We start from the raw sequence: 12,289 nt of genomic DNA on the forward strand, positions 1-12,289 counted from the left end.
ATTTCTAGGCTGCTTTTGACCCAGTTTTAGGCCCGAAAATACAGATTAGAGGCTGCAGAGTAGAGTAGGAGGGGGAATCAATCATTCACTTTCATTCATACACACTTTAGGTTTTAGATGTAGGTTTCTAGATAGAGAGAGGCTCTCTCCTCTCTCTAGGTTTTAAGGTTTTTAGTCTTGTTCCTCCTCAAATTCAGATTTCTACCTTACTTTATTTAGCTTTCTTCTACTTTTATTTGTTCTAATACTTTAGTTATCTACTTCTATCATTGATTCCTTTATGTTGCCAATTTAGTTTATGAATTCTTCTTGTTTTCTTTAATCCATATTAATGCAAGTTATGTTTTCATGTTTATGATTGCTTCTTTCTTTATTTGTTATTATTGATTCCTTGCAACTGTTGGTCTTAGATTTTACATTCTCTTATTACTTTTCTATGATTTTATTTTGATCCTTCCATGTGTTTGATAAAATGCTTGGTTGGATTTTAAAATAGATTTTTATGTTATTAACTTGGATTGATCAATTAGAGACTGTTGAGTTATCAAAACTCTTTTGTTGAATGGTAATTGAAGATTGCCGGTTAGCTTGAACTTTACTAAAGCTAGTCTCTCACTATGAGTTGACTAGGACTTGTGAACTTAAGTTGATTGTATGCACTTGACCTTCCTCCATTGGTTAGAGGTTAACTAAGTGAAGGCAATTCACATTTACCATCACAATTGATGATGATAATGAGGATAGGACTTCTAATTCTCTTTCCTTGCTAAGAGCTTTCTTAGTTATTAGTTTATTTTCTCGCCATTTTACTTTCTTGTTTCTTATTACAAAACCCAAAAATATGCTTTTTCATAACCAATAATAAATACAATTCCCTGCAATTCCTTGAGAGACGATCCGAGGTTTAAATACTTCGGTTTTTATTAGGTTTGCTTAAGTGACAAAGAATCTAAACGTTGATTAAAGTTTAATTGTCGGTTCAGAACTATACTTGCAACACGATATTTTTGTGAAAAATCTTTACCGACATTCTTCCTCCGTCAGTCTACAAAAGATGTGTTGATGTTTGAAGGTTGATTGGTATAAGGCAGTGATAAATAATTTTAGGTTTGGTTTAAATTATGTTTCTGGAATAATGATGGTTGAATGTCAATTAGTGTTTGATATGGCTGGTTGATTGATTTTATATGTGGTTGTATTTGGTTGATATTGTGGATTTTAAATTTGGTGAATAGATCTGCAAAGTTTTTATGATTTGGGCACTTTCGGTGTTTGCTTAGTTTTTGTTCATGTATGGTTTGTGAACTTATGAGTGAATATTAATGGTGACGGTGTAGATTTTTTGTTTTAAGTTTTTTATTGGACTCTCTTTGGCTATTGTAGATTTCTACAAAACAATAACTTAACAGGTCAAGTTTCATCAAACTTAATTGAAGAATCAAGACTGAACTTTGGGTAATTAAGAAAACTTATTTACTTTTCAACTTTTAGAATTGTCTCAGATGATTAATATTAATAATAGTTGACAATGAAATTTTTATTGGTTGTGAATTGGTGTTTGATTTGACTATTGTATTGGCTTAATTTACGATAATGTTTGGTTTATGTTGTGGACGATAAATTAGTTAATTATTAATATCATAAATAGTTTGGTATGGTTGATACTTTATATAATGTAATAGTATTAGTATAGCCTAATCTCTAATGCTCATCAGTATTGCCTTTTCGATTTTTAATTTAATTTTGTTCAATTTTTGTAATTGAGTGTTTGGTGCATTTTAAATATGATTTTTTTTTTTGCTTAATTGAATTCTTTTTTTTTTGATTTAATAATAAACTTTGATATTTAAACGTGTTTGTGAACTTTCAACTAAAAATCACTAAATGGTTAATTTAAAAATTATTAGATTTAAATATTTAAAATCATAAATTATATTTTTAAATAAATTTTTAAAAAAATTAAAATTTAAGTTTATCATCGGTTAAATCAGTTGCTAATTATTAATTAATTATTAATAATAAATAATATATTATTGTTGGATTTGGCGAGAGAAAACTCTAATGGTAACAAGCTCTAGAATTTCACAATTAAAGGTTTATATCTGTCGGTAATTAGCGACGGACAAAAAAATCGACAGTAAATAGTTACCGGCGAGGTTTATACTGCCGGATTTATTTGATGGTAAACAGGTCACCAACGGATTTTTTTGGTAAATCCGACGGTATTCGCCATTTTTCTTGTAGTGAATATCATACAAGGATGAATGAGCTCTTTTAAAGTGGATAGGGACCAACTAAAATTTGTTGTCAGGTGTTCTAGTAAAATGCCTAAATGCTAATTTTATTAATTTTCTTGTTTGAATTTGATGAATAAAGTGAAGAACAATGGAAAGAATTAGAGGAAAGCAAAGAATGAAAATGATTTCTCAAATTTTTAAGAAGCCCTTTTGAGAGAAATTGGTTGAGATCCTTTTATAGTCTGTCATTTTGAAGGAGGAGTATATTGTCCAATAGTTATAATGTCATATTCAGTCTATCCCAAAACTTGTTACTAAATGGAATAGTTGCTAGAAGATATTTTTAGGTATTCTTATTATGTTAAGTCTCTTTAACTAAAAATGAGTGTAAGAAAAAAGTTGATCTCCATAAGTTAAGGTAATAGTTCTGACACTACTCTGGGTGTTCATGATAAAGAGATGTTCGGGTAAAAATGTGCTCATGACATGTAATATTGGTAAAGGAATATCTAGTTTGGTTCATTTTTAACTAGATGATATTCTCCATCCTTCATATCCAACCAATTCACTTCCATTAATTTAGTTTCTACTAAAAAAAACATCAATTCCTCAAAGTATTTTTTTGGATTTTATCCTTTTGGCCCAACATTTTTAGGAGGAACTTTATTTTTTTTTCGGTCATGTTTTGGACAATCTCAAAATTATTATACACAAAAGATTCATACTTTTGATATATAATCATAAGTCCCATGTAGTCTTTAAAAATACCGAATGTTTTCTTAGGTTGCATTGAATTTTTCGTACTCCATAAAAAATTATTAATTTTGTTCTTTTAAATAATGATAATTTATTTTTTTTTGACATATTTTTACTCTAAATAATAAATCTCTCCTCTTTTATATTATGATATTAATATGTGATTTGAATGTAATTATATACTCATAAAAAATAATAAAAATTATTATTGTGCAAAAAATTTGAATGTTAATGAAAATATATATATATATATATATATATATATATATATATATATATATATATAGTCTGTTTGTTTGTATTTATTTATTTTTATAATTTTTTTTAATGAAAAAAGAGGACGAATTTGATTTTTTTTAATGAAAAGAATTCTTTTTACCTTTTTAATTACTGTTATGAGTTTTTAATTTTAAATAGAGTACCTAGAGTAAATTTCCGTAGTAGTCCCCGAGATTGAAGTCGTGCACCAAAATCGTCCTTGAGATTCCAATTGCACCAATTACATCCTTGAGATTGGAAAAATTGCACCATAGTAGTTTCTGACCCATTTTCCATTAACGACGTGCTGATGTGGCTTGATAACGTGGACATTTGGTGACACGTGTCACCTCATAATTTGGCCACATGTAACGGTATGATGACGTGTTGGTCAACGACACGTGGCATGCTGACATGGATGAGTATGCCACGTGTCAGATTATGCCACGTATCGCAATGCTATTTATCCACGTGTCATTCATTATGTCATCGTTACATGGGCACTAAATTGGTCCCTTACTTTGCATCAAATGACTTATTTTAGTCCCTGAAATTGAATGCCGTGCACCAAATTAGTCCTTTCATCAGTTTTTTCTCATTTTTTTATAAATTTAAAATTCTCAATTAAAATTAGTGTATTCAAATATATAATGAGAATTTTAAATTTATAAAAAAATGAGAAAAAATTGATGAAGGGACTAATTTGGTGCACGACATTCAATTTCAGGGACTAAAATGAGTTATTTGATGCAAAGTAAGGGACTAATTTGGTGCACATATAATGATGACATAGTGGATGACACATGGACAAATAGCATTGCAACACGTGGCATAATCTGACATGTGGCAAAATAGTATTGTGACACGTGGCATACTCATCCACGTCAGTATGCCACGTGTCGTTGACCGACACATCATCATACCGTTACACATGGCCAAATCATGAGGTGACACGTGTCACCAAATGTCCATGTCATCAAGCCACGTCAGCGCGTCGTTAACGGAAAATGGGTCAGGGACTACTATGGTACAATTTTTCCAATCTCAGGGACGTAATTGGTGCAATTGGAATCTCAGGGACGATTTTGGTGCACGACGTCAATCTCGGGGATCACTGTGGGGATTTACTCAGAGTACCTAGCTTTAAAAAGAAATAAAAAAAGATAAATCATGAACGAAAGAGAAGAGCGTCTTCACTTTTTTCTGTTAGGGCATTCTTTTCTACCTCTCTTAGGGTAAAGAACACTCCCACATTCATCTTTGTTTTGTCTTCTCACTTGGTAAAATTTTTTTCTTCCTCTACTTTATCTATTCTCTTCAATTTTGTTCCTTTTTTCTTCTCTTCTCTTGTTGTCATATGCTATGTATTTTCCTTTTTTTGTATGAAATTCTTGGCACTTGAATTTCTATTATTGTATTCTTGACATTCTAGGTATTTTGAATCATTGTTATTGTGTTCTGTGATATTCTTCTTGATATTGTTACTTTCTTGATATTCTTAGTACTCCTGAATTTATAGTTACTAGAATGTTGATAATGTTGGTACTATTGAATTTTTTTCTGTTGGGATTTATGTATTCTTGATATTTCCCCATTTTTGTTGTTGTTGCTGTTATTTTCTTTTTTAGGACTTGTTTCTTTGTTGTCGTGCCTCGTGTGAAACTTACTGCCAAGGTAACAGATAATGACCCAATTTAGGACTTTGATGATAATTTGAGAACTGATTCTTCTGTGGATGATATAGACGTCCCCAAGAGTATGCCATCGAATTCTTTGAATTTATCCCCCAATTTTAGGTTAAGCCATTAGATAATAGGGCTACATTTGTTAGTAAAAAACCTTTTTTGAAACCTCCTTCCTCTGACTCATTATTAGGCATGAATAAAACTATTAAGCCTGTCTTTGATTCTTCATACTATAGAATTTTAGGTGAATTCATTGGAAGATCTTCATATCAAGTGAGTCATACTCTTCTTCATTTTTGGCTAAAATGCCAAGAATTTTCATGGAAGTCTTTCAAGTTTGAAGCAGCCACACATGTTAAAAAAGTTTGGCATAATTGGGTATTTGCAGTATTTTTTAAGGAAGGTGGTGATGTTTTGAGGAAATTGGAGTTTGTCGGTGTTACTGAAGCTATCCCACATCCGTAGGTTGATTATTATCCACGATCTGTTATCACAATTGATTCTTATCACTTATTCATTTTGTTGCTATATGTTGAAGAAAGACTAATTGTTTTTTTCTTGGAAGACTTGGGTGTACAACGAAATGGCTATGATATGAGTTTGCTTTGGCAGTGATGGTGCTTTCAGACTCATACCTTTTTGACTTCTTAGGGTGAGTTTTTACCCACTTTAGTAGATGTTGTGGTTCTTCTTCAATTGCTGGTGTTTGGCCTGGATCTCACTCTTCTTCATCCAGACTCTGATCTACTTAAGCATGCAAAACATCTTCAAAGTAGTTTAAGTTATGCAAAAGAATTGTTCATGAGTATGCATGTTGAGAAGTCTTCTTCCAAGAATAAGCATCCAAAAACTCATGGGTCTTTCAAGAACAAAGAGGTGGTTCATGAGAAACAAGCTTCTAAGAGGAAAAAGATTCCCATTAAGTATTTTTACTCCAATTGGCTTCGTTATTTTTTTGTGACTTCCTCAATGGTGAATTTGTTGCTATTCCTGCCATTCTTTTAGATCTTAGAGAATCTGCTTTTATAGCTTACTGATTAAGTAAATATGTAATTTTGAGACCAGCGGACGAGTGCATGAGCCATGGCGTATTTTTTCTAGCTTGCTTGATCACTTGAGGAGAACATCTCCCAGTTGTTTCTCTCTATTTGAGCAGCTTATATGCCAGACTTGATCAATTCTTTGAGAAACTCAAAATTGCTCATGGCTACTTTCTAGTATTGGCTTTTATCGAAAATATATTTCTTCAGCTCTTTCTTTTTAAGAGGTTCTCTCGATTTGCTCCCATCTGTAAGCTTCCTACAATTCTTCCAGACAAAAAGCAAGTCCTCGTGCTTGGACTTGGGGTTTCACTTATCCATATAAACCTTTGAAAAATATTGTTGACTAGGAGGAGAACTTTTTTTTCCACCCATACACAACCTCTTGTCAACCTGGTGCACCAGATCTTCATCGTAGATAATCCACTATTCTTGAGAATGACCGTCATGACATTTCCACTAGCAATGAGGGTTCTTATTACTTTTGGCTTCTGTGCACTTCTACCTCTCTTTCTGGTTTAGTTGTTATGAATAGGGACTTCTCTTTTGAAGCTTTGATCTGTTCCATCATTTATTATTTTGATAGGGTACGTCGCTAACTAAGGTGGGACCAAGATGCAAGAAATGTAAAGCATATCCTTTTTCTCTATGAAAAATTTAATGAAAAGGTTTTATTTCAAAATAAACTCCCAGCAATCCTTGCTTGGTTTTTCCTCTTGATAGAGATAGGGGAGTTACAATGGAGTATGTAGATTACCTTATATGTATAAAAAAAACATATTAGGCCATATGAGAGTACCTCTACTCTAGATGTCAAATTATTTATTTCAATTTTGATCAAGGATTCATATTTCATGACTCGCAACCTCTCTCCTTCAACTATTACAAGTAATATTTGTTCTTTGTTGATTCTTGTTTTTGTTTTTTCTCTTTTTTGTACTTTGTGTGTTTGACTGTTATGTCTTTCATGTTTTGTAAACTTGAATGCCGGGTGTTATAAACATTTACCTTCTTCAAAGAAAAATCTGATGTTTCTGTTGTTATTACTAAAGTAATCAAGCGTGGTAAAGTGTAGGGTTCAAATATTAAGGTTGTAAAGAGTCTCCCAAGAAACCACCTAAACCCCTCATTAATGCTACCCCTTCACCAGTTTCTACTAGTTCATGGATTTCTCCTTCGGCAACTAAAGCTAAGGATTCTTCTACTACTGATTGCTTTGTTAAGTCATCATAATCTCCTAGTAAGGATGCCGCTAGCTTAACTGGGGATACTATAACGCATGGGTCTCATCACCTTTTGGATAAGATAAAGACAATTTCCAATGCGCCTTCTGATCCAATGAATGTAGGTAATGAGAGCTCCCAAGAAGGGGTCAGTGGGACTCTGATGAGCGGATAATTTATACGCTTTTTGGCATTGTTTTTAGTATATTTTTAGTAGGATCTAGTTACTTTTAGGGATGTTTTTATTAGTTTTTATGTTAAATTCACATTTCTGGACTTTACTATGAGTTTGTGTGTTTTTCTGTGATTTCAGGTATTTTCTGGCTGAAATTGAGGGACTTGAGCAAAAATCAGATTCAGAAGTTGAAGAAGGATTGCTGATGCTGATGGATTCTGACCTCCCTGCACTCAAAGTGAATTTTCTAGAGCTACAAAACTCCAAATGGCGCGATTCTAATTGCGTTGAAAAGTAGACATCTAGGGCTTTCTGGCAATATATAATAGTCCATACTTTGGCCGAGTTTAGATGACGCAAAAGGGCGTTGAACGCCAGTTCTACACTGCAGTCTGAAGTTAAACGCCAAAAATACGTTACGAACCAGAGTTGAACGCCAAAAACACGTTACAAACTGGCGTTCAACTCCAAGAATGACCTCTCCACGTGTAAACTTCAAGTTCAGCCCAAGCACACACCAAGTGGGCCCCGAAAGTGGATTTATGCATCAATTACTTACTTCTGTAAACCCTAGTGACTAGTTTAGTATAAATAGGACTTTTCACTATTGTATTTACATCTTCGGATCATCTTTGATTAGTTTTATGCTATCTTAGACTTGCATGGGGGCTGGCCATTCGGCCATGCCTGGACCATTATCACTTATGTATTTTCAAACGGTAGAGTTTCTACACTGCATAGATTAAGGTGTGGAGCTCTGCTGTTCCTCATGAATTAATACAAAGTACTACTGTTTTTCTATTCAATTCAACTTATTCTACTTCTAAGATATCCATTTGCACTTCAACATGAATGTGGTGATCGTGACAGTTATCATCATTCCCTATGAACACGTGCCTGACAACCACTTCCGTTCTACCTTAGATTGAATGAGTATCTCTTGGATTCCTTAATCATAATTTTCGTGGTATAAGTTAGAACCCATGGATGGCCATTCCTGAGATCCGGAAATTCTAAACCTTGTCTGTGGTATTCCGAGTAGGATCTGGGAAGGGATGGCTGTGACGAACTTCAAACTCGCGAGTGCTGGGCGTAGTGACAGACGCAAAAGGATAGTAAATCCTATTCCAGTATGATCGAGAACCTCCAGATTATTAGCCATGCCGTGACAGAGCATTTGGACCATTTTCACAGAGAGGATGGGATGTAGCCATTGACAACGGTAATGCCCTTACAGAAAGCTTGCTATGGAAAATAGTAAGACTGGTTGGATGAAGACAGCAGAAAAGCAGAGGTTCAGAGGAACGAAAGCATCTCTATATGCTTATCTGAAATTCTCACCAATAAATTACATAAGTATTTCTATCTTTATTTTCTGTTTATTTATTATTATTATTCGAAAACTCCATAACCGTTTGATATCCGCCTGACTGAGATTTACAAGATGACCATAGCTTGCTTCATACCAACAATCTCCGTGGGATCGACCCTTACTCACGTAAGGTTTTATTACTTGGACGACCCAGTGCACTTGCTGGTTAGTTGTGCGAAGTTGTGAAGTTATGTTTGGACCATGGTATTGTGCACCAGTTGTTGACGCCATTGCCAGGGAGAGAACGAACAACAAATTTTACAACCTGAGTAACAATTTCGCATACCAAGTTTTTGGCGTCGTTGCCAGGGAGAGAACGAACAACAAATTTTACAACCTCTGAGTAACAATTTCGCATACCAAGTTTTTGGCGCCGTTGCCGGGGATTGTTCGAGTTTGGACAACTAACGGTTCATCTTGTTGCTCAGATTAGGTAATTTTCTTCTTATTTTATTTTCAAAAAGTTTTCAAAAATTTTCCAAAAAAATATTTTCTTTTTTTTCGTTTTTCCCAAAAAAATTTCGAAAAAAAATTTTTAATTATTCTATGGCTTCAAAACTTTCAAGAATGAATTCTAGAGTTTCATGGTAACATGTTGAATCCTATCTGGCTGTAAAGCTATATTCAAACTACTTTGGGATTGGTCTTCAATTAATCACCACAATGCATGTAATCCCATCCTAAAGCTGACTGGCTATTAAGCCATGTCCAACCCTTTGATTGGAGCTTTGGGCTAATATTGAAAGATTCCTGGAATTCTTCTTAAAGATTTTGGAATTCTTATTTTCTTTTTCATATTAATTTTTGAAAAATTCAAAAAAATCATAAAATCATAAAAATCAAAAATATTTTGTGTTTCTTGTTTGAGTCTTGAGTCAATTTCAAGTTTGGTGTCAATTGCATTTTTTCTAAAAATTCTTTGCATTTTTCGAAAATTCATGCATTCATAGTGTTCTTCATGATCTTCAAGTTGTTCTTGGCCAGTCTTCTTGTTTGATCTTCATATTTTCTTGTTTTGTGTCTTTTCTTGTTTTTCATATGCATTCTTGCATTCATAGTGTCTATGCATGAAAAAATTTCTAGGTTTGGTGTCTTGCATGTTTTCTTTTCTTGAAATTTTTTCAAAAATAAGTTCTTGATGTTCATCTTGACATTCATAGTGTTCTTGGTGTTCATCTTGACATTCATAGTATTCTTGCATGCATCACATGTTTTGATCCAAAATTTTCATGCATTGAGTCAATTTTGTGTTTTTCTCTTTCATCATTAAAAATTCAAAAAATAAAAAAAAATATCTTTTCCTTTTTCAATCATAAATTTTCGAAAATTTGAGTTGACTTTTTCAAAATTTTTTAAAATTTAGTTGTTTCCTATGAGTCAAATCAAATTTTCAATTTAAAAATCTTATCTTTTTCAAAATCTTTTTCAAAAAATCATATCTTTTTCATTTTTATTATTTATTTTCGAAAATTTTAAAAATATTTTTCAAAAATCTTTTTCTTAATTTTATATCAAATTTTCGAAAATATTATCAACAATTAATGTTTTGATTCAAAAATTTCAAGTTTGTTACTTACTTGTTAAGAAAGATTCAAACTTTAAGTTTTAGAATCATATCTTGTGATTTCTTGTGAATCAAGTCATTAATTGTGATTTTAAAAATCAAATCTTTTTCAAAACTAATTTCAATCATATCTTTTCAAAAATATCTTTTTATCTTATCTTTTTCAAAATCATATCTTTTTCAAAAAATTTTGATTTTAAAATATCTTCTCTAACTTCTTATCTTCTCATCTTTTCAAAATTGATTTTCAAATTTGTTTCAACTAACTAACTAACTTTTTGTTTGTTTCTTATCTCTTTCAAAACTACCTAACTAACTATCCCTCTCTAATTTTCGAAAATACCTCCCTCTTTTTCAAAAATTCTTTTTAATTAATTAATTGTTTAAATTCTAATTTTAATTCCAATTCTCCTTTAATTTTCGAAAATCATTAACTATTTTTCAAAATTAATTTTCGAAATTTCCTCTCCCTCATCTCCTTCTATTTATTTATTTACTAACACTTCTCTTCATCTCAAATCATTGTTCTTATCCTCAACCTTGTGTTTGGATTATCTATTCTTCTTCACCCTTATTCCCTTTCTTCTTCTACTAACAACAAGGGAACCTCTATACTCTGGTAAAAAGGATCCCTATTATTATTTTCTGTTCCCTTCTTTTTCATATGAGCAGGAGCAAGGACAAGAACATTCTTGTTGAAGCAGACCCTGAACCTGAAAGGACTCTGAAGAGGAAACTAAGAGAAGCTAAAATACAACAATCCAGAGACAACCTTACAGGAATTTTCGAACAGGAAGAGGAGATGGCAGCCGAAAATAATAATAATGCAAGGAGGATGCTTGGTGACTTTACTGCACCTAATTCCAATTTACATGGAAGAAGCATCTCCATCCCTACCATTGGAGCAAATAATTTTGAGCTTAAGCCTCAATTAGTTTCTCTGATGCAACAAAACTGCAAGTTTCATGGACTTCCATCTGAAGATCCTTTTCAGTTCTTAACTGAATTCTTGTAGATATGTGATACTGTTAAGACTAATGGAGTAGATCCTGAAGTCTACAGGCTCATGCTTTTCCCATTTGCTATAAGAGACAGAGCTAGAATATGGTTGGACTCTCAACCTAAGGATAGCCTGAACTCTTGGGATAAGCTGGTCAAGGCTTTCTTAGCCAAGTTCTTTCCTCCTTAAAAGCTGAGTAAGCTTAGAGTGGATGTTCAAACCTTCAGAAAGAAAGAGGGTGAATCCCTCTATGAAGCTTGGGAGAGATAAAAGGAACTAACCAAAAAGTGTCCTTCTGACATGCTTTCAGAATGGACCATCCTGGATATATTCTATAATGGTCTGTCTGAATTAGCTAAGATGTCATTGGATACTTCTGCAGGTGGATCCATTCACCTAAAAAAGATGCCTGCAGAAGCCCAAGAACTCATTGACATGGTTGCTAATAACCAGTTCATGTACACTTCTGAGAGGAATCCTGTGAGTAATGGGACGCCTCAGAAGAAGGGAGTTCTTGAAATTGATACTCTGAATGCCATATTGGCTCAGAATAAAATATTGACTCAACAAGTCAATATGATTTCTTAGAGTCTGAATGGAATGCAGGCTACATCCAACAGTACTCAAGAGGTATCTGCTGAAGAAGAGGCTTATGATCCTGAGAACCCTGCAATAGCAGAGGTAAATTACATGGGTGAACCCTATGGGAACACCTATAACCCCTCATGGAGAAATCACCTAAATTTCTCATGGAAGGATCAACAAAAGCCTCAACAAGGCTTTAATAATGGTGGAAGAAACAGGTTTAGCAATAGTAAGCCTTTTCCATCATCCACTCAGCAACAGACAAAGAACTCTGAACAAAATACCTCTAATTTAGCAAACTTAGTCTCTGATTTGTCCAAGGCCACTGTAAGTTTCATGAATGAAACAAGGTCCTCAATTAGAAATTTGGAGGCACAAGTGGGCCAGCTGAGTA

At 33.2% G+C, this 12,289-nt stretch overlaps 1 non-coding gene across 1 annotated transcript; it reads right to left on the reverse strand.

Annotated features, from left to right (window-relative positions):
- Window positions 1–11,508: 11,508 nt before the first annotated feature.
- LOC112739035 (small nucleolar RNA R71) lies at window positions 11,509–11,616 on the reverse strand. Its single transcript, XR_003169976.1, has one exon. It is a non-coding gene; the product is annotated as a small nucleolar RNA R71 (small nucleolar RNA).
- Between the last annotated feature and the right edge of the window lie 673 nt (window positions 11,617–12,289).

The sequence above is a fragment of the Arachis hypogaea genome, chromosome 13, assembly GCF_003086295.3.
Source record: "Arachis hypogaea cultivar Tifrunner chromosome 13, arahy.Tifrunner.gnm2.J5K5, whole genome shotgun sequence".
In the NCBI taxonomy this organism is placed as follows: domain Eukaryota; kingdom Viridiplantae; phylum Streptophyta; class Magnoliopsida; order Fabales; family Fabaceae; genus Arachis; species Arachis hypogaea.